Genomic DNA, 19,932 nt, shown 5'->3' on the forward strand with positions numbered 1-19,932 from the left:
AGTAAGCTATGAGAGGAAAATATAACATTTTCTTCTAGACGAAAACACAAAAATAGCAGCTGCAATATTAGACAAAAATGACCACCTAGGTAGTCATGACCACCACACTAGAATCGAAGAATACCTAAATAATGGAGTACATGGAGATAATTTTACTAGCAGCTGACCAGCATTCCTCTCCCAAAACAGATACTGGAAAGAAATATAGTATATTCGTCCATTTTCACACTGCTATAAAGATACTACACAAGACTGGGTAATTTATAAAGGAAAGAGGTTTAAGTGACTCACAGTTCCACAGGCTTAACAGGAAGCATGGCTAGGAGGCCTCAGGAAACTTAGAATCACGGTGGAAGGTGAAGGGAAAGCAAGCCCATCCAACAGGCGAGAGGGGAGAGTGTGTGAAGGAGGAACTGTTCAACACGATAAAACCATTCCCATGATCCAATCACCTCCCACTAGGTCCCTCCCTCAACACAGAGGGATTCTGGGGATTACAATTTGAGATGAGATTTGGGTGGGGACACAAAGCCAAACCATTATCCTATAGTAATTACGTTCATTCAATAGTATCCTGGCACCTTTAAAAAACCTAGGTATATCTTTTGTGAGATGAAGAAAGAATAAAAGGACATGCGAAAAAACCTCAGCCCAGAGATAAGAGGACCACATGTTCTTGGTGGATGGAAGAGTAACAACAACAGAAATAAAGGCAGGTAAAAAGAAAACCAAACAAATGGGAAAACTCATGGAGATAGAAGAACTATTCATTCCATTTTACTAAGCATCATACCACATATATCAAGGCATCCAGATGAATGATTAAAATTCTAGAGAAGGGACTAGGGTTTTCTCCACAGCAAGAAATGTAAAAACATTGAAAATAACATAAGCTGGTTTTTAATGGAAAATTCATTTTTATTTTATTGAAAAGGGGTCTCACTCTGTCGCCCAGGCTGGAGTACACTGATGCAATCTCAGCTCACTGCAGCCTTGACCTCCCGGACTCAAGTGATCCTCCCACCTCAGCATCCCGAGTAGGTGAGACCCACAGCTAACTTTTGTATTTTTTGTAGAGACAGGGTTTCTCCATGTTGCCCAGGCTGGTCTCAAACTACTGAGCTCAAGTAATCCTCCCACCTCAGCCTCCTAAAGTGCTGGGATTACAAGAGTGAGTTACCACACCTGGCCAGAAAATTCATTTTTAATTACCTATAGATTAATAATTCCTTCAAAAATTTCCAAGTGATGTGTAATTCTAAAAATGCCAATGCTTTCAAGACCATATAATCAGTTTAGTTTTGTTTTCTTTCCTCCTCAGCTGCTTCCTCCTCTTCCTTTTCTTCTATTTGTTTGCCAGTTTATTCAGAAACAACATATAAGATGGCCCTGTCTTACTACTGTTCCAGGGGCACTAGGCTACAATAACATTCAAAAGTTTCATGCTTAAAAGAATTCTCTGCATGTAATGAGTTAATTCCCATTTAACTCACTGTGACAATTCACAATATTATTACTTTTACCTTACATTTTTCATAATAAAATACTTTCATATCCATGATCTCAATTGATTCTTATAACATGTAAGCTGGAAGGTAAGCAGGGCCAACTGCCACACCATTCCCATTTTAAAAATAAGCAAACTGACACAAAGACGTCAAGGAACTAGGGTCACAACACTGAAGGGCATCTGCAGCACAGCCCAGGTGTTGACAGGGAGCTCCGAACACCTAGCCTGGGACCCTCATCACGACTTCACACTAACAGCATTTCATGGATAATTGCAGTATTTCTGAGTACATGCAAATGACAAAGTTTCCAAAGAAACAGCAGACTGATTCAAATATACTAATTTTTCTACAAATGAACTCACCTCAGAAATGAAAATAAGCTCCAATTCTTACATTTCTACTTCAGTCCAATGAAGGCTAAATTAAAGGGGTTCTGCATGTAACAAAATGATAAAAGTAAAATATTCATTTTGAAGCACAATATGTAACCCATAGTTGCTTTTGCTTAATAAATATATTTCATTCTCTCCTATACTTTTTTGTTCCCTCTTTTTTATCAAGATTCAAAATTATATAGATGGAAACAATGAAGAAGAAAGAGATCATGAAGGATCAAATATTGTCAAATGGTGCATCCCATGTTAATGCTACTTGACTTAATCCTTACAGTAACCTTGGGAAGTACTGAAAAAGCTAACATTCTAAGATTAAAACTATGATTTGAATCCATGTCTAATCCCAAATGCCTCAAAGCTACTTCATTTTGCATCTTTTTAATATTTTTCTAGCATTTTATACACTGTAAGTAAAATAGGCACATTTAAGTATTTCTTCTATGTAGTTGGGCACGTGTATTGAGCTCAAAGACTATAAATAAACATAGTAATCAGGTTATTTAAATTGTAGACCTTTTAAAAGTACATGTTATTAAATGTAACCTATATCTGTGTAACTTACTATTGTAAAATATATGTTGAATATGTATCCATCAATTAAATATTTAAATAATCCATAATTGGGAATATTTTTTAAAACTCAAATAGGAAAAAATGCCAATAATAGGACAAAGACAAAGAATTTGTGGTTTTTTTGTGTTTTGTGACAGGGTCTTGCTGTGTTGCCCAGGCTGAAGTACAGTGTCACTATCATAGTTCACTACAGCCTTAACCTCCTGGGCTCAAGCAATCCTTCCACCTTGGCCTCCCAAGTAGCTAGGACCATAGGTGTGTACCACCACATCCCGCTACTTTTTATATTTTTTTGTAGAGATAAGGTCTCACTATGTTGCCCAGGCTAGTCTCAAACTCCTGAGCTCAAGCAATCCTCCTGCCTCAGCCTGCCAAGTGCTGGGATTATAATCATGAGCCACTGTGCCCGGCCGAGTTTGTGTTTTAAACCAAAAACTACCCTAGTTACCATGGCACTTTAACGAACTATAATAATTAACAATATTAACTTTTTTATAACATGAGTCTAGCAGCAAGGAAAATGGACTTTGGAGTAAGGGAGATCTGCATTTGAATTCCCACGCCATAAGTTAACACTATGGAAATACTGAAGATGAGAATTCCATTCTTTTGTACAGACGTTAATATAATAAAAAAAATCACTTGCCTGCAGGCCACACATATTTGACAACCTGAGCAATGTCATAAAGAAAGTATAAAACCTATATGGCTAGCTAAATAGATGTCACACCCTCTATGTGCTGAACTTCTGCATTTTACTCACAGAAGACGCCCTCAAGCTTGGTTAACATCTTATTAATAAATCTTTCTTTTTCTTTAGGTTCTAATGTTTCTACTTTTTTATACAAACTTTATACAAACATTTTTTATACAAACTTTAAAATTAGCAAATCAATCCGCAGCAGGTTAGAAGCATTAAATTTGAATTTAGGAAGTTAGGGTTGCTAGATGTGGCAGAAAGAAAGAATATAAGAAAGAAATTGATATATTATAATAATAAGAGAAAAATAATACATAAGATGCAAAGAAAAAATGCATAAGGCATCCTGAGAATATGTGATATAGAACCAAACAACCAAGCATATATCAATACCCTCCATGGAGACACTATATTACAGCCCAAATAAACAGTATGCATAATGATGAATTTACATTATGCTTACGAAGGATGGGATGTGCTCAATGCTTATAAGAAAAATTATCCTAAATTGTTAAAAAAAATAAAATCTTCGTATTTAAAGTAATGTACTTTAATTCATGTAGCTAGACAGCTAGGAAATTCACTTGTTTTTAAATTTGAAAAGCACACTATTAGGTAAACCTGATAAATGAGATGTTAGAATAGTTAATAGAACAACTATTAGGGGCTCAGGCCTCATACCTAGTACCAGACAGTGTACTAAACACAACAGTGTAGGTTTTTTCTTTCAAAAAGCTCACAGCTCAATAGAAAATACTACCACAAATATCAATAAATTGTAATACTATTTGGTACTGTAACAGAGGTTAAACAAAAGACATACAATGTTTAGTTTTCTCCTTTTATGACATTATCAGCTACTGAATTTCAAAGCCTGGAAGCTTTAGTTCAGAAAGGGTTGTGAAGCGTGACTTTAAGAAGGCTGAAACAAACAAAATAGTTTAGAAAAAATATACCAAAGGCAAGACTCTGTAACATAGATTAAAAATAAGCATCAGAAGTTCCATCTCTCCTCCTCTCTACAAAGAAAAATAATGACAATAACAACAACTAACATTCACTGAGAGCTTACTGTGTTCCAGGCTCTGCTCTAAGTGCCCAACATATATGAACTCATTTAATCCTCACAATGACCTTATGAGGGAAGTTCTATTATTATCCTAAATTAATAGATGATAAAATTGAGGCATGAAGACACTAAATTATTTGCCCAAAGTGACACTGGTAAGTGAAGAACTAAAATTGTAAACAGAAAGTCTGGCTTCAGAGCCCATGACGCTAACTACTACGTACCCAAATATTAAAAACTTAATGATGCCATTGTGTTATAGAAGGTATAGTTCTCGAAGCACATCCTAGTGACTCTTTTTTAAGAGCTATTATTAAAACTGTTTCAACAGTCCTTCAACACAACTTATTTTCCATTTTTGCTCATTTACCAATATATGTTTATGATTTGGATCTATTTGCTCTATATTCCTCAGGTGCTTTTTGTAAGTACATCAAAAATTTCCCTATGACTCCTGCCATTAAAAACTCAGAGACTAAGAAAGAGCAGCATTTTTCCATTTTTTATACAAACTTTAAAATTAGCTAAACAAATAGTAAATGAGGGGAATTCGCTCTTCATAGAAATATTATTTTAATCTTATATATAAACTACCAAAATACATATATTTCCTAGTGTTATTTCTGGTAGACAGTGTTTAATACATAGTAGCTAATATTTTAATCATGAATATCCAACTATTATTCTAATTAATATCACTTTTATTCTAACTAATATTAGAGTCATTTCTCAAATGCCAGCAATATTTCCCATAGGTGTAAATGATCATTTAGAAACACACCCACTCTGAGTGACTAAGAAACCCTTCTGTATATTGCAGCTATTAGTAGGCTTCACATAATTAACAAGATTTTGCCTGTAACTCCTATTCACCTAAGTTTTGAAGATTAAGGATAAATAATATTGCTAGGAAAATTTAAAGATGGGCTTCTGTCACTTAAATACCCAAAGTTAACTTACATTTTCAATATGTTTGGTGTTTGAAGGATTAATCTATACTAAAAATATCAAAATAATTCATTGAACTTACTGAAGGTCCTTCTATAATAAGGGCATTCTTAGCCCTGAAGATAAAATATTAACAAAGAACAACTTCCCTCTAACTCACTTTATCCCCTGGACCATGCTGCATTTACCTTAAAGCACTTATGTTGTATTTAATATCAGTCATTTGTTTGCATATTTGTCTCATAGTTGCAATATAAACTACAAAAGGACACAGGCCAACTTGCTTTTTTTGTAATACCAGCACCTACAAAGTCCTGGCAGTAGCAGGTGCTTAATAAATGTTTGTTGAATCCACATACAAGCATACACCTTCACTCCAAGGACTTCAGATTAAATCATTAAGCATGCCACAGTTAAACAGTCCATGGTGGAGCTAAATCTACCAACCCTGAGACTCGACTCTCAAGAGACTTTCATTTGGTCTTATTCTGACCCCTTAGCCCACAGAGGCATGTCTATGCAGATTGCTCTAATAGAGCACAGACTACATCCCTGGATTACTCTTCTAAGCCTAGATCCTTTGATCTATAATAATAGCTACCACTCACTGATAGCACTCTATGTGCCAGGTACAACACCAAACACATCATATACCTCAGTTCATGTGATCTTTACAATAACCTGAGAGTAGTAAGTATTACTCGCATTTTACAGGTGAAGATGATGAGGCCCTAAAGAGGTTATGAAAAGTGTTGAAAGTCCCAAGGTCATGGGGCAGAGGCAAGATTTGAGCCACATTTGTCAGACAGTACAGTCCACATTCTCGACCACTGACATTCCTAAACAGAAGGTATGATGATTAATTTTGGGTGCCAACTTCATTAAATTAAGGAATACCTAGATAGCTGGTAAAACATTACTTCTGTGTGTATCTGTGATGGTGTTTCTGGAAGAGATTAGTGTGTGAGTTGGTGGACTGGTGAGAAGGATCTGCTGCCCTGAATGTGGATAGGCACCCATCCAATCGACTGGGGGACCAGATGGAACAAAAAGGTGGAGGAAGGGTGAATTTCTTCCCACTCTTCCATAGTCAGGACACCCTTCTTCTCCTGACCTTGGATGTTAGAACTTGAGGGTCTCTGGCTTTTGGACCCTGAGACTCACACCTGTAGCTCCTTGGGGTCTTAGGTCCTCAGCTTCCCTGGCTCACAATCGACTAACCTGGTTCTCCAGCTTGCAGATGGCCTATCATGGGACTTATCGGCCTCCACAATTGTGTTAGTCAATTCCCCTAATAAACCCCTTATAATCCATCCATCCATCTATCCATCCATCAATACATATTCTATTGTTTCTGTCTCTGGAGAACTCTGACTAGTACAGAAGGCTACTAGTAAACAAAGCTTTTCAAAGAAGCCTCTAAAGGTCCCTTGAGAGTCACTTTAGATGGTTTTTAATGAGCTTTTAAAAAGCAATGTTTTTTGCCTTGTGGTAGTCTACTATTTTCAACTCTTACATTCTCTGACACACAGGGACTCAGGAATACAGAGAATACTAACCAAAAGAAGTTACTCCGAGGTGACAGCAAAGTTAAGGGTAAAAATCATGCTCAAAGGAAAAATCTGAGCAGTCTAGAAAACTTGTGAGCAAAACACTAGAAAAAAAAATCAAACTCCTAGATGCACAATCTTATTGCATAACGGACCAAATCCCTATTAATAACTAAAATCCTTATAGGGCTGAAAAACTCTAGAGCACTTACAAGTATACACACTAAGTTCACTAAATAGGAAATTCCTAGGCTGGGAGCAGTGGCTCACACCTGGAATCCCAGCACTTTGGGAGGCCAAGGTGGGCAGATCACGAGGTCAGGAGTTGGAGACCAGCCTGGCCAACATGGTGAAACCCCATCTCTACTAAAAACACAAAAATTAGCCAGGTGTGGTGGTGCATGCCTGTAATCCCAGCAACTCGGGAGGCCAAGGGAGGAGAATTGCTCGAACCCAGAAGGTGGAGGTTGCAGTGAACCGAGTTCATACCACTGCACTCCAGCCTGGGCGACAGAGCAAGACTCCATCTAGAAACAATTTTAAAAATAAAAATAAATAAATAAATGGGAAGTTCCTGAGGCAAAAAAACTGCCGCCAGAACATATGTGTCATATAGATTTAATGCTAAAACTTTCATGAGAGGCAGTGGAAACAGGAATAAGGCTAAGGAATAAGACAGTCTCTCCCAAGTTTAAACTTCAGCTCTGCCAATTAATACATGACTTCAGGAAAGGCACTTATCAACTACTCTGAGCCTCAGTTTCCAGTGTGTAAAGTGGAAACAATAATACCTCCCTGTAGTGAAATTAAGAGAAACATGGCTAATGCATCATGTCCATGACCATTAAGTTGAGTACATCTATGTGGATTGGTAATGATAGAAAAAAGGTAAATTTCTTTTTTAAAAAATGGTGCTTTTAGTGACCTGTATGTTCCAAAGCAGCCGCAGCCAAGAAACTGACCAATAATGGAGACTTGTCCTAAAATCCAAGTTCCGAGGCAGAACTGGACTGCCCACAAGGGAGACCCTACCCAGAGAGGTATATCTAAAAATCTGTTCTTCACCAACGTGGACTTCATGGGCAGGCAGCTGCATACAGTCGTGGGCTCAAAAGGTCCAGGACCTTGTTCTGTGATAATAATCTTTCAATTCTTAATAACTGTATCTTTGAATTTGTGTTTTGTACATAAAGCCCAACGGGATAACAGAGCTTGGCTTAGCACTGTGGCTCATGTGCAGTCCTGCCTCCGGCCAGCCCCCTCCACTAGGGACAGAAAGTGGGTTGCAGAGAGGAAATGGCCATCTCCCTCCTGAGCCAGCAGTGAGATACCACTTTAGGTGGATGACTCAGTGGGGTTCTCTTGCCCACCCCTAATTCAGGTACCAAGCAGGATCGCTTGTAGGCTGACCATCTGCGGTTTGGGGTAGAAGAGGAAAGTGACTTTCCTAGCTGGAACCCCCACATTTCATTTTGCTCTTGGCCCTGCAATTTATCTAGCCTGCCCTGTCCCTGACTTTGTGATGGCAACAAAAACACTACCAAGAGGAGAGAGGTAATTGGTTAGCAAATATCATCTTTTAAAGTGTAAAGTCCACTGGGAAACTATTAGCTACTCCAGCTTAGATTAATCAAACTGTTGCCTTTGCAACGTGGCATTGAGACCAGCAACACTAAGTCTTAATGATTAAGGAAAAAGAAACTTTCTTCTAGAGTGGAGCTCAACAACCATGGAAATAGCACTTTGTTAAAAGAGCTGGCTTCTTCCTTCCTCTTTCACCCTATGAGATACCACGTGATCTCATAGGTCTTCCTCTGCCCCTTCCTTATTTAATTGGTCCTTCAAAGAAATTTATTTAAATGCAGATACTGTTCTAGATCCAAGTATACACGGATGAACTATAGTGACTGAAACTGACCAGTAAAAATAACAAAAGCTAATATTTGAGCACTTGCCAGCTAATATTTGCTGCCTAAAGCACCATTGAGAAGGATTCTCATGACTCTTTCAAGATTCCAGGCTCTTTTTTAAGTGCTTTACATATTTAACAATTTAATTCTTGTAACAAGCCCATGAAGGTAAGTTGTAATACTGTCCTATTTCAAGAGACAAGAAAATTGAAACATGTAGAATTTGAGTAACTTGCAAATTCATACAGGTACTAAGTGGTAAAGGCTGGTTTCAAACTTAAACAATTATAACACAGTATGATAAATGCTGAAACATAGATTATGGGAATAGTACAAACAAGAATTTAAGTAAACCAAGTAGTTATGGATAACGTTAACAAAAACTTTTAAAAGTCTTTTGTGAACTAGCCTAAAAACTTAACTGTCTGTGATGACGACGATTATTATTATTAATTTTTGAGCCTGTGTCGCCAGGCTAGAGTGCAGTGGCGTGATCTCGGCTCACTGCAACCTCCACCTCCCAGGTTCAAGTGATTCTCCTGCCTCAGCCTCCCGAGTAGCTAGGATTACTGGCATGCACCACCATGTCCAGCTAATTTTTGTATTTTTAGTAGAGATGGGGTTTCACCGTGTTGGACAGGATGGTCTCGATCTCCTGACCTCATGATCTGCCCACCTCGGCCTCCCAAGGTGCTGGGATTACAGGCGTGAGCCACCATGCCTGGCCAATTGTCCATTATTTTTAAAAGTATTTGTAAAGAAAAACTCTGTTTCAAAGAAATTAGTATAAAAGAACACTTTACAACCTAACTGATTATTACAGACTAAGTTCAGTAGATTTTAGTTTCCTCACCTGAGAAACAAAAGAACTAGACTAGATCAGGATAGCAAGTACATGACGTTTGTGCGGGCACTCCCCATTCCCATAAAAGACATCAATAATTTATCATTACACTCTTTAATGCTGAGCTGAACCCAAAAATGTGGGAATTCTCAACCTTGCTCTAAACAGCCACTACTAAATTCTAAAGTCAGCATGGAAATGGAAACCAGGTATTATCCCTGAATTAGACAATCTCCACAGTCCCTATCTGACTCCAAAAATCTATGACTATGTATCAAAAAAAAAATTCTTTAAACCACAGAAAAAGAAATCACTTTTATTTTGTCAGGTGAGTGTACCAATCATTGCTAGCAAAATACAGACCTCTCATTATTTACTTTCAAATCCTTGAAAATACACAAAGAGGAATTAAACAAAGGCACTGCCCCATCTTTAAAATTTTCATAGACTATCTAGATAATAGCTCAAGTTCTCCGCCTTTGAGTAGAAATATCAAGAGCTATGAGCTATTATATGTGGTTTAAAACAACAAAGGATGTAAGTTTAAAACAACAAAGGATGAATGACTAGGGCAAATATGTGGTCCAAATGAAACTAGTTAACATTATTAAACTGAATTACTATCATGACAATAAATGCAATCATGCCATAAAATGTCACAAAGCCTGATGAGGGTTGAAGGGTTACATCATTTTCTTTAACACACAGCTTTTACGTGGGATTGCATTCTATGAACACCTTTATAGGAGAAAAAGAAGCATCATACAATTATATAATCAGGCCAGTATTGGTATTTTTGAGGTGAGTTTGCCTACACCAGTGTATTAAACAAATGTTTCAGTCAGTGATGCATCTAATAGATAACTAATCTTTCCTTGAAGCAGGAGTCAGGGGGAGACTTCCTAGAACTAAACTGCCCTCAGTAGTACTGTGTGAAAGGATTATATTGCATGCTAACCAGCCAGTCAATCCTCCTTAGCTGCTAAATATAATTTAACACCTAGAATATCAGCCCCATATTATTATTTGCCTAATCAAACACTTCTCCTTGATTTCTAATTTGTTCAAAATAGAACAAATTTTCTTTTCCACCATAAGCTTTCCCACCATAAGCTTACTCTTCAAATGTTCTCACTTATTTTAATGGCACTTCCTTTCTCCTCATCACTCTAGCCATTGGTGACTCCATCATCGCATGTCTGGATTGTCAAAATGAGCTTAACTGGTCTTCCAATTGTAAATAACTTCCCCCTTCTAAGCAACCTTCTTTTTCTAAGACTGTAAGAATTCATTCAAAAAGCACTGCTGTCCTCTCTCTCAGAACCAACAATGGCAACACATGAGATCGTACAACAGAAGAAACACTAGCTTATTAACCAAGAAGCTTGGGTGCTAGCCCCAATTCCTCCTCTCAGTAATTTGAGCAACTCAGTTTGGTTTCCTTACCTGGAAAGCAAATCCTGGATTAGAAGAACTCTGGAATCCCTTCCATTGGACAACAACAAATCTCTTATCCTGGAAATCATGGTTCACCATAATTTAGCTAATCAAACTCACCTGCGATCATCCCCTAAGCATATTCTCCTACTGTCCGCTATGGTTTGCATGCTCCTGAATTATGTCAGTTACCATAGCGCCCTACTAATTAGTTCTTCTTAGAAAATGAACTCACCTTCCTTTCTTACCAAAACTGCTCTCAAACAGAAGGGTTAACAAGGGACTCCTTTCTTTGTCTTTTTCTGATATTTTTAAATTCTCTACAGTCAATACGTATTTTGTATGCAGGAAATGTTCAGAGAAAATAAACTTTTCAAACCAGAACTACAAAGTAAAATTATCTCAATACATGAAGCCTAACCTAGTAACCCTCAATAATATATCCTATTTTTCTTCCTAGAGATTTTATTTGCTGTGCACATTTGGAATATTAACTTTAAAACAACCTATATAAACTGTGGTTCTAATGTAAAGACTCAACAGTTAATAAACTGATTTTATTTTGGTTCTTTTAAGTGCATGGTCTAATTTATTAATGGTAAGCTGAAGTGGATATCATACATAGCTAATATGGTTATGAGAAAGTGCTTAATCTTAGTACATTAACAAACTTACTCCATTTCCTAGAAACCCAATCTATTTTTCAAACCAAAATGCACTATTTTAGGAGCAACTGGTTAGTTCCAGTACTACCAATGCAGTAATTTTATAAGTTAAATTATTTTTGTGAACCCATCGGAGAACCCCCAGTTACCATCTACAACACTGCATTAGTAAGAAAGTGGCAAATGATCAAAAAAGTAACTAGTGGGGACCCCAAAACATATTTTCCTTTCCCTCAGCCATCATTCAGCTTACAGAAAGAAGAAATGAATGATCCAGAGATATTATCCTATTCTCCAGAATCTTCAGTGACTTGATTTCAATATAAAACAGCATAAATACTCCAATTTAAGAAAAAGTAGCCGGGCGCAGTGGCTCACGCCTGTAATCCCAGCACTTTGGGAGGCTGAGGTGGGCAGATCAAAAGGTCTGGAGATCGAGACCATCCTGGCTAACATGGTGAAACCCCATCTCTACCAAAAATACAAAAAATTAGCCAGGCATGGTGGCAGGTGCCCATAGTCCCAGCTACTTAGGAGGCTGAGGCAGGAGAATCGCTTGAACCAGGGAGGTGGAGACTGCAGTGAGCTGAGATCGCACCACTGCACTCCAGCCTTGGCAACAGAGCAAGACTCCATCTCAAAAACCAAAACCAAAACCAAACCAAACAAAACAAAAAAAAAGTAATGCCTCATGCATGCAAAAAGGGCAGAGAATTTGCTATCAAAAGGTCTGTGCCAAGCCCCACAACTTAATAACTCATAGTCAAGTCTCAGAGCCTCTTATCCTCAGATTCCTTAACAGCAAAATGGGAGAAAATCATAATACCAGTCGTGTCTACTGCATAAGATCACTGAGAAGCAAATGATATAATAATGTAAAATGTTTTGAAAACTTCAAAATTCTTCACAAATATCAATTAAAATATTATGAAGCAATATTCTTAAGTCAAATGCTCACCAATTTTAAGTATTCAACTATTACCAAATAAATTCACTAAGTAGGAAAACTAAAGTGATGAGGATTAGAAAGGAAAGAATTATCCTCAATAATATCAATTTTCTAAGTCTAGATTTTTACACATCTTGTTTTTTTTTTGTTTTTTTAAGTAGGACACACAAAACTCTACAGAAACAATTTCAGTCAATTAAGTGTCGGAACACCTACACCTTTTCTTAAAGATCTCCAGGGAGAGAAATTCCACAGTTCCCTTTGTATTTTTCACTCTGGATCTGAACAACTCAGATAAAGTATAAACACGTAGCTTTCATTCATTTCATCTGATATAAAGAAAAGAAAATATGCCCAGTTGGTTTAAAATGGAATAACTCTAGGGATAAAATTATATTCTGCAACAAGTTTTATGTCAGGTAAAGACAAAATATCCAATGTATAACAGACCTAAGCTTTTTCTCTTTTATTCACATATACTCCTTAAAGGGCGAAAACATCCATTGCCTAGCCCCTCTTCTCATCAAAAAAAGCCTATCTGGTTTCCTAAATTTCATAATGGAATGCTAACTTTGACACTTGCTAATCCAGAATATAAAACGTATAGTCTCTTTCCTCCACACCATGGAACATCAGCACTTTATGTACTTGTCAAATGCTAATGTTAAGCTCCAGCAAAGGCAAATACTGAGACAACTGATGCCAGAGGAAACTTAAGGCACTTTTAACTATTCTTGTCAAGATTCACCCTAGTGTTCTTTTGGAAGAGCTAAATGTTGAACTATATTACCTTCATTAGTCATAAAATGTATTGATTACCTATTTAAGGTTATGCCTTAGGCTCTCACTAAGGGCCAATATAAGAAATAATTAAAATTTTTATTCTGGTTTCCAACACTGTCCAATAGGCTTTTCAATATATCTTTTAATATAATATTCTTTATAGCACTCACTGTCTGTGGCATTTCATTGACAATTCATGCATTATAATTTATTGAAATTCTTATTTGCTTGTCTATCATTTACCCTGGACAGTATCCTCAAGGGCAGGAATGTCTTGTTCAACATTATTTCTCAAACGCTGAGCAAAGGGCCTGCACATAATAGAGCTCAATAATCATTTGCCTAATGAATCAATCATTTATAATTTGTTTCCAAGATATATGTTCAGTCCAAAATAGAAAATAATCTCCTTACAAGAAACCACATTTTCCTTTTGTTTTTCTTCTTCACTCTTGCTGTGACTATGCCTCACTCAAAGCAGGGACTCAATAAATACTTGATGACAATAACAATTATGATAGTGGTAGTGGTAGGAAGAAAACTTAACCTAATCAAAACATATATCATATTGTTCATAATATCTTTGTATTACATTGTTCATTATTCATTAAAATCAAATATAAAATTAAGTGATTATATGTTGAGATTACAGATATTTTCTTTATTTCCTGTTTTCTAACATTAGTTAGGGAATATTAGTTGTGCTTCCACACACCAGTAAGCCCAAAATAAATCAGTTCCTCATGTAAACAAAATCTAGTAGACTATAGTAACTCATCTAAGAAAAATGAATCTCCTTCCGTAGAATAGTTACACTTCAGAAACCTAAAAGCCCACTGCCTTTTGTTCCTTTTGTCTAAGATTTCAGATAACTTTCCTGTTTCTTCCTGCTGAGGACAACTGCCTCCAGAATTGGACTCTATCTTTCTAAACTGCCGGGTGCTTGGATGAAGATAAGAAGAAAATGGGGAGCCAAGAGTGACAATGATCTCCCACCCTGTAGAGGACACACCTGCCACTCCAGTGCTGAGTGAGAGTTTGCCATGGCCCTGCCCTAATTCCAACTCCAGTTTTAGTTCACAGCTGGCAAAGCAGTTGTCCCTGACAAGCAAGCTTGGCTTCATACTCCATCCTATGGCAGACATACATGCACACGCACACACAAAAAATGCTCCTATTTATATATGAAGCAATGTTTATTACAATCCAAGGTGCTTTGATCCCATAAGCAGTCCAATCACTCAATGAGGATAAAAACCTAAAAAAGAAATTCCTTGACATGTGTCTATCAAGATAAACCCCCCCCCCACTCAATCTGAGCATTTGCGTTGTACTCTACATAGGTTTTCATTTTCCCAGAATCATAGTGTTTGAAAAGTGTACATCTTTATGGTCTAATATGGACAATGCTAGACTCGAAGTACAGACAGATGAAGAGATGAATCTGACACCTGGAAATATTCACTCTGGTTCCCAGATTCAAGAAGCCTCAAGCAGTGAATAATTGCTCAACACCAACCACAGGATGGCAAAATAAGCCAGCGAGAATGAAAACAGTGGATGCTTTTCATCGCTTTGTTGAGTACTTGAAACCATAGCTATTATTCATATGATACTGAATAGAAACATACTTCCAGCATTGCTGTGTGTAAACATGTTGACTATCCATATAAGCAATTTTTAAAGACTATGTTTTAGAAACATATCTACCAATTAAGATTCTGGATTTATATTAACTCAAAAAGAAGCATCTTATGTAAAAATATCCCTTCTTTTTTTAGTATCAAAAGGATTTTCTTTCTGAACCCTTCAACTCAAGCTACAGTATACTGCAAGAACAAAACTCTTAGTACATTAGACAGTAAAAGTAAATGTTAAGATACAGAAGGACACTGTTTCTCTCCTTGTCACAATAAGGACCAAATCCTTAGTTCAGCATTCAGTAATCCACATTATCGCAGGGCGTGGTGGCACATGCCTGTAAATCCCGGCGTTTTGGGAGGCCGTGGCGGGTGGATCACTTGAGGTCACGAGTTCGAGACCAGCCCGACCAACATAGTGAAACCCTGTCTCTACTAAAAATATAATAATTAGCCAGGCATAGTGGTGGGTGCGTGTAATCCCAGCTACTAGCAAGGCTGAGGCAGGAGAATCGCTTGAACCTAAGAGATGAAGGCTGCCGTGAGCTGAGATCACACCACTGTATTTCAGCCTGGATGACAAAGTGAGTCTCCATCTCAAGAAAAAAAAGAATCCACATTATCAATTTCTGCCTTCTAGCCTCAACTCCACTGATCCCAACATTTATTCATGCATTTTGGCAAAATATATGGCACTAAAGCAACAAACAAGGCTTCAACGATCCCAGTCCTAAAAAGCTCACATTCAAGTGTCCTCCAGGCAAACCAGTCAATTAGTGTGCTCCTGCAAACACTTATTCAACAAATATTTAATGGATAGATTAAATACTGGGCAGTTTCAGAAACTAGGGACATAGCAGTAAAAAAAAGGGGGGCAACATTTTTTGCCTTTACAAAGGTCACAACCCTAGTGAAAGAAAGAATATACCTATCCCTTGTACTTTTATGCTATGTTCATGCCATTTCGCTCTCTCCTCCCTCCCTCCTCTATACTCTCCCTCCTCCTTAGTATCCTTCTTACCATATTCTACTTATACCATAGCTCAGATAACATGTTAGACGTTAACTAGACTTCTGATGAAGACACTAAGACTCAAGCAGGAGTTAAATCTGGCATGCATGTAGGCATGGGTGTGGGGGAGGTGGAGAGCCAGCAAAGTGTAGAAAATGAAGGAGGATTAAGAGATTCTGGGCAGGTTTCTAAGGCCAAGGCAAAATGCCAATACAGGAAATCAGTGACTGGATTTAAGGTATAGTTGAGAATTTCATCATACAAGCAAGACAGAAGGCCAGTTATCAGACTGGGACACAAAGTTAACACAGAATCAGTAGCAATGGTGCTTGATATCAAGCAAGCAGCTCCGAATTAGAACTATTAAAATTCCCCTAAACAGCTGGCCCCTCTAGCCTAGGTTGAGCCCTTTAGCAGGAGTCAAATATTCCCAGCAATAGAATTAAAAGAAATTCAGGGGCCCAGAGTCAGAAACATTATTATATTGAACCCCCAGATTATCTGAGGGGAAAAAAAAAAGTCTTTATAATTGTAATAACCAATGGGTATGATTTCCCTTCTCTTTCCTGCTCAGGAGGCAGAGGAGATGGGCCTGAGAAATTATACCCTGACAGTGAAGATGTTAATAATGGTGATGTTGGTCATGATAAAAATAGTAGGAAAATTAATTGTAATAACAGTAATAATTGTAATGCCTCTTTATCAATCATGTAACACCTTAAAAATACCTTTGAATCCACTATCTCATTGCATTATCATAAAATCCTATGAGAAAGGAAAGGCAAGAACCATTACTTTCCTAACAACATCAACAATATTAGTTGCATCATTTCAGTTACATGACGGTAAAAGGGGCAATTGTGGGATAACCATCATTTATTTATAGCTCTGTGCCTTAAAGAAATGTGACTCAGGCAGCAACTAGATCCTTCAGAAATTAGGATATCTCTTTGAGCTGCAAATCCAGTGCTGAACAAGAGACCCTGGACAGGGCCACAGCAGGAAGAAATGCACCACTCCTACCACCCCTGCCCCCTGCAACACGCCAAAGTAATTTTGCTTTGTTTAGAAACATTTTTGTGTGTCCGAAACATTATCAAGAACATTCCTAGACATTTCTTGTTACTTTTTAAAAGACTTTTTAATAAAGTAAAAATTAAGTAAAATTGCAAAAATGCTACTAGTGATGCATCATAATCATAGAAATGAAAGCTGGTATGAAAATGGAAGATCTTTAAAAATGAAGCTCTGTAGAAGGACAGTCTTTGTTTCTTTTTCAGAATTCCTTCTTGATAGCTTCAAATAGCTCCTACTACATTTGAGACTGGACAGATGGTGAGACCTGTAAATGCTATTGCTGTTACCATTATTCGGATAAGGCATAACTAATATTATAGTACAATCCAGGTACAAAAGCATAAGTCGCATCAGATTCAGCGGATATTATTTCCATTTGAGGGAGACCTTGGATGCTCATTTCCATCTTATGGATGTTACAAAGTGGCCAAAAGATAACATGTACTAAAACTCTAATGCAAGCACATCTCAAAAGTACTTCTAGCGATCAAAATAATGATATATAATACATGAACTATACCAGTTCAATCTCATTCAAATCTGCCCACTTCCTCTCTCATGCTCACTCCAGAAGCTCTGTTTAAACTCAAGTATGGTGTTAAATAAATTCCACTCCTGAATTTTATTGAGTAATTTGATGCTTTCATACTACCAGTAAACCATATTTTTTTAAAAATCAAATTTAAACAAAATCATATAAACATTAAGTAACAATGAGAGCAATGACTGTTTCCACAGGGTCACTCATGCAAGGAAAGGGACAGCTGGGCATTTCATCCTATACCTGAGGAGGTGAAAGAAAGGCCAGAGCCAATGGTTCACCCGCCAGGCCGCCATCTGGCTTGGGACCAAACAGAACAACAGAGCCTGGCAAAAGAGTCACTGTGTTGTGCCTCCAGCTGGGCATCAGCTTTATCCCAATGGACGCTCTTTGGGTTCACAGTTTCACACCATTCTCCTTGGCACAAATTCTCTCTATGCCAGGGAAGGTGAGGACAAGATTCTGTCACCCTAAGTGTTGGCCTGACCTCAATTAAGACACTTGTTCCATTTGGAAAAAACAAAAAGAGTTTAAATGACTCTTGTTCTATAAACTCCAAGAATCCAGAACTCAAACCAAAACTGTAAGCAGAGGAAGGAAAAGATGGAGCTGGCAGGGGTCATGAGCTTGGCAGGAAAGGGAAAAGCAGGAATGGAAATCCTGAATCTCTTCCCACGGCACCATTTTAAATTTGAAATACAGGGGGAGAAACAAGAAGAATGAGTCACATAATAACATATTCCTGTTTTATTTAGTAGCTGATCTGAGGATTTCGTAGTTGGCATGGCTTGAAAGCAAGTGAGGAATAAGTGAATAGGTATTCATCCTTAGACCCTATCCAAACAGAGCAATAGTCATATATGCCACCAGAGATAAAGAGATCCAGAGAACTCTCAAACCATTTTTCCATAACTAGTAATTATTTTTCCTTTCTTTGAACACCCAACTTCATGTGTTCCAAGTAAATAGTCTACAAGATTTCACTAAAAATGTGAATGAAATTTGCAAAAGAAACCAACAAAAAAGTCTCTACCATATTAGCTTACAAAATTAGAACAACAATATTAGCTCTCTTTTTCCCCCAAGTGTTAGAGACAGGAATGTGGACTGGCTGAGCAATGTGTTGTGGTGTGATAAGGCCAGTGCAATCATTAAGCTCCCTGGGTATTTCTGCCACCCGGTTACTTTCTACTCCACCTCTCCAAGGTAGAAAGGGAAGCAGTGCTGCTTCCCCTCTGAAGCCTAAACCTTGCGACTGCAAATCAAAATACCACCTTGGCCTGATGTGCACATACCCAGAATGCTGACCAGTGGTCAGGTCAGCTTGATTCTAGTGGTCAGAAATGTCAGGAGAGAAGCTGAATACAGATTACATCTATCAAAGGTGTGTATAGATGACATCACTCATCTAGAGGCACACTTTCAGAGCCTCTGCAAAGTCTATCATCCAATTCCTTCTGTTTTCAAGCTGTTGGAAAATCAAGTTCTCCTTGACACTTGAAAGTATTCATCTTAAGATTACAGAATGAGCTGCTGCACCCAGCCTTTGCTTTTTTCTTGACATGAAATCTTACATGCAAAATCTATATATTCAACAGATTAAAACTGAGATACTCTTGTGGGAGGAGAAAAGGGGCAAGGTAAGCTGAACTCCTGAAACTCCGGCTTTCCTCCTCTCCCACCAAGATGGGCTTCCGACATCTCAGAAGGACCACTGATTTTTTAGCAATGTCTCTGAGCCTGTTTCTTTCATATGTAAAATAAAGACGTTGTCACTGGGTCGTTGCAGGTATTGCATGAAATGATAAACTTAGTAAAGGATTTAGCACAAAAAGCAAATGTAAAGCACTAAATATATCCAAACAAAAGAAAGAAGGAAGGAAGGAAGGAAGGAAGGAAGGAAGGAAGGAAGGAAGGAAGGAAGGAAGGAAGGAAGGAAGGAAGGAAGGAATAAATCATCTTGGAACCACCTGAAGCAGTGGTCTCTTCCTATGGGTTCCCTCCTGAGCAAATCCTCAAACTGGTCACTCTATCCTAAGTACCCAAACCCACACCTCCACTCCAAAATTCAGCTTTCTCTCTACCCTCCTCCCTTCCTGTCTGCCACTGTTCAAAAGTCTTCCCCCAATGATTCCTTCCTGCCCCTACATTAACTCTTTACCATGTAGTTTTGCTCCATTTCTTAAATAATTCTATATTCATACACCTTTATCTCACCCTCCCAGAGTTAAAGATACAGAGTTGCCTATCACCACATGCCTCTCAGAACTGTACACTTTCCAGAACTGATTTGTATTTTGATTGCTCCTTCCCCAGCTAGATAGGATT

At 37.8% G+C, this 19,932-nt stretch overlaps 1 protein-coding gene across 6 annotated transcripts in view; it reads right to left on the reverse strand.

Annotated features, from left to right (window-relative positions):
• Positions 1–19,932, reverse strand: part of EPS8 (EGFR pathway substrate 8, signaling adaptor) — a 169,480-nt gene that overhangs the window by 115,845 nt on the left and 33,703 nt on the right. The window contains exon 1 of one of the 6 annotated variants that reach the window (XM_065523801.2): positions 292–403. The exons of the other annotated variants lie outside the window; for them this stretch is intronic. The gene's annotated coding sequence lies outside the window, so the exon portion shown is untranslated. Of the gene's footprint in view, positions 1–291; positions 404–19,932 lie in introns of those variants that run through there. 6 annotated transcript variants of the gene reach the window in all.

This window comes from Macaca fascicularis, chromosome 11 (assembly GCF_037993035.2).
Source record: "Macaca fascicularis isolate 582-1 chromosome 11, T2T-MFA8v1.1".
NCBI lineage: Eukaryota > Metazoa > Chordata > Mammalia > Primates > Cercopithecidae > Macaca > Macaca fascicularis.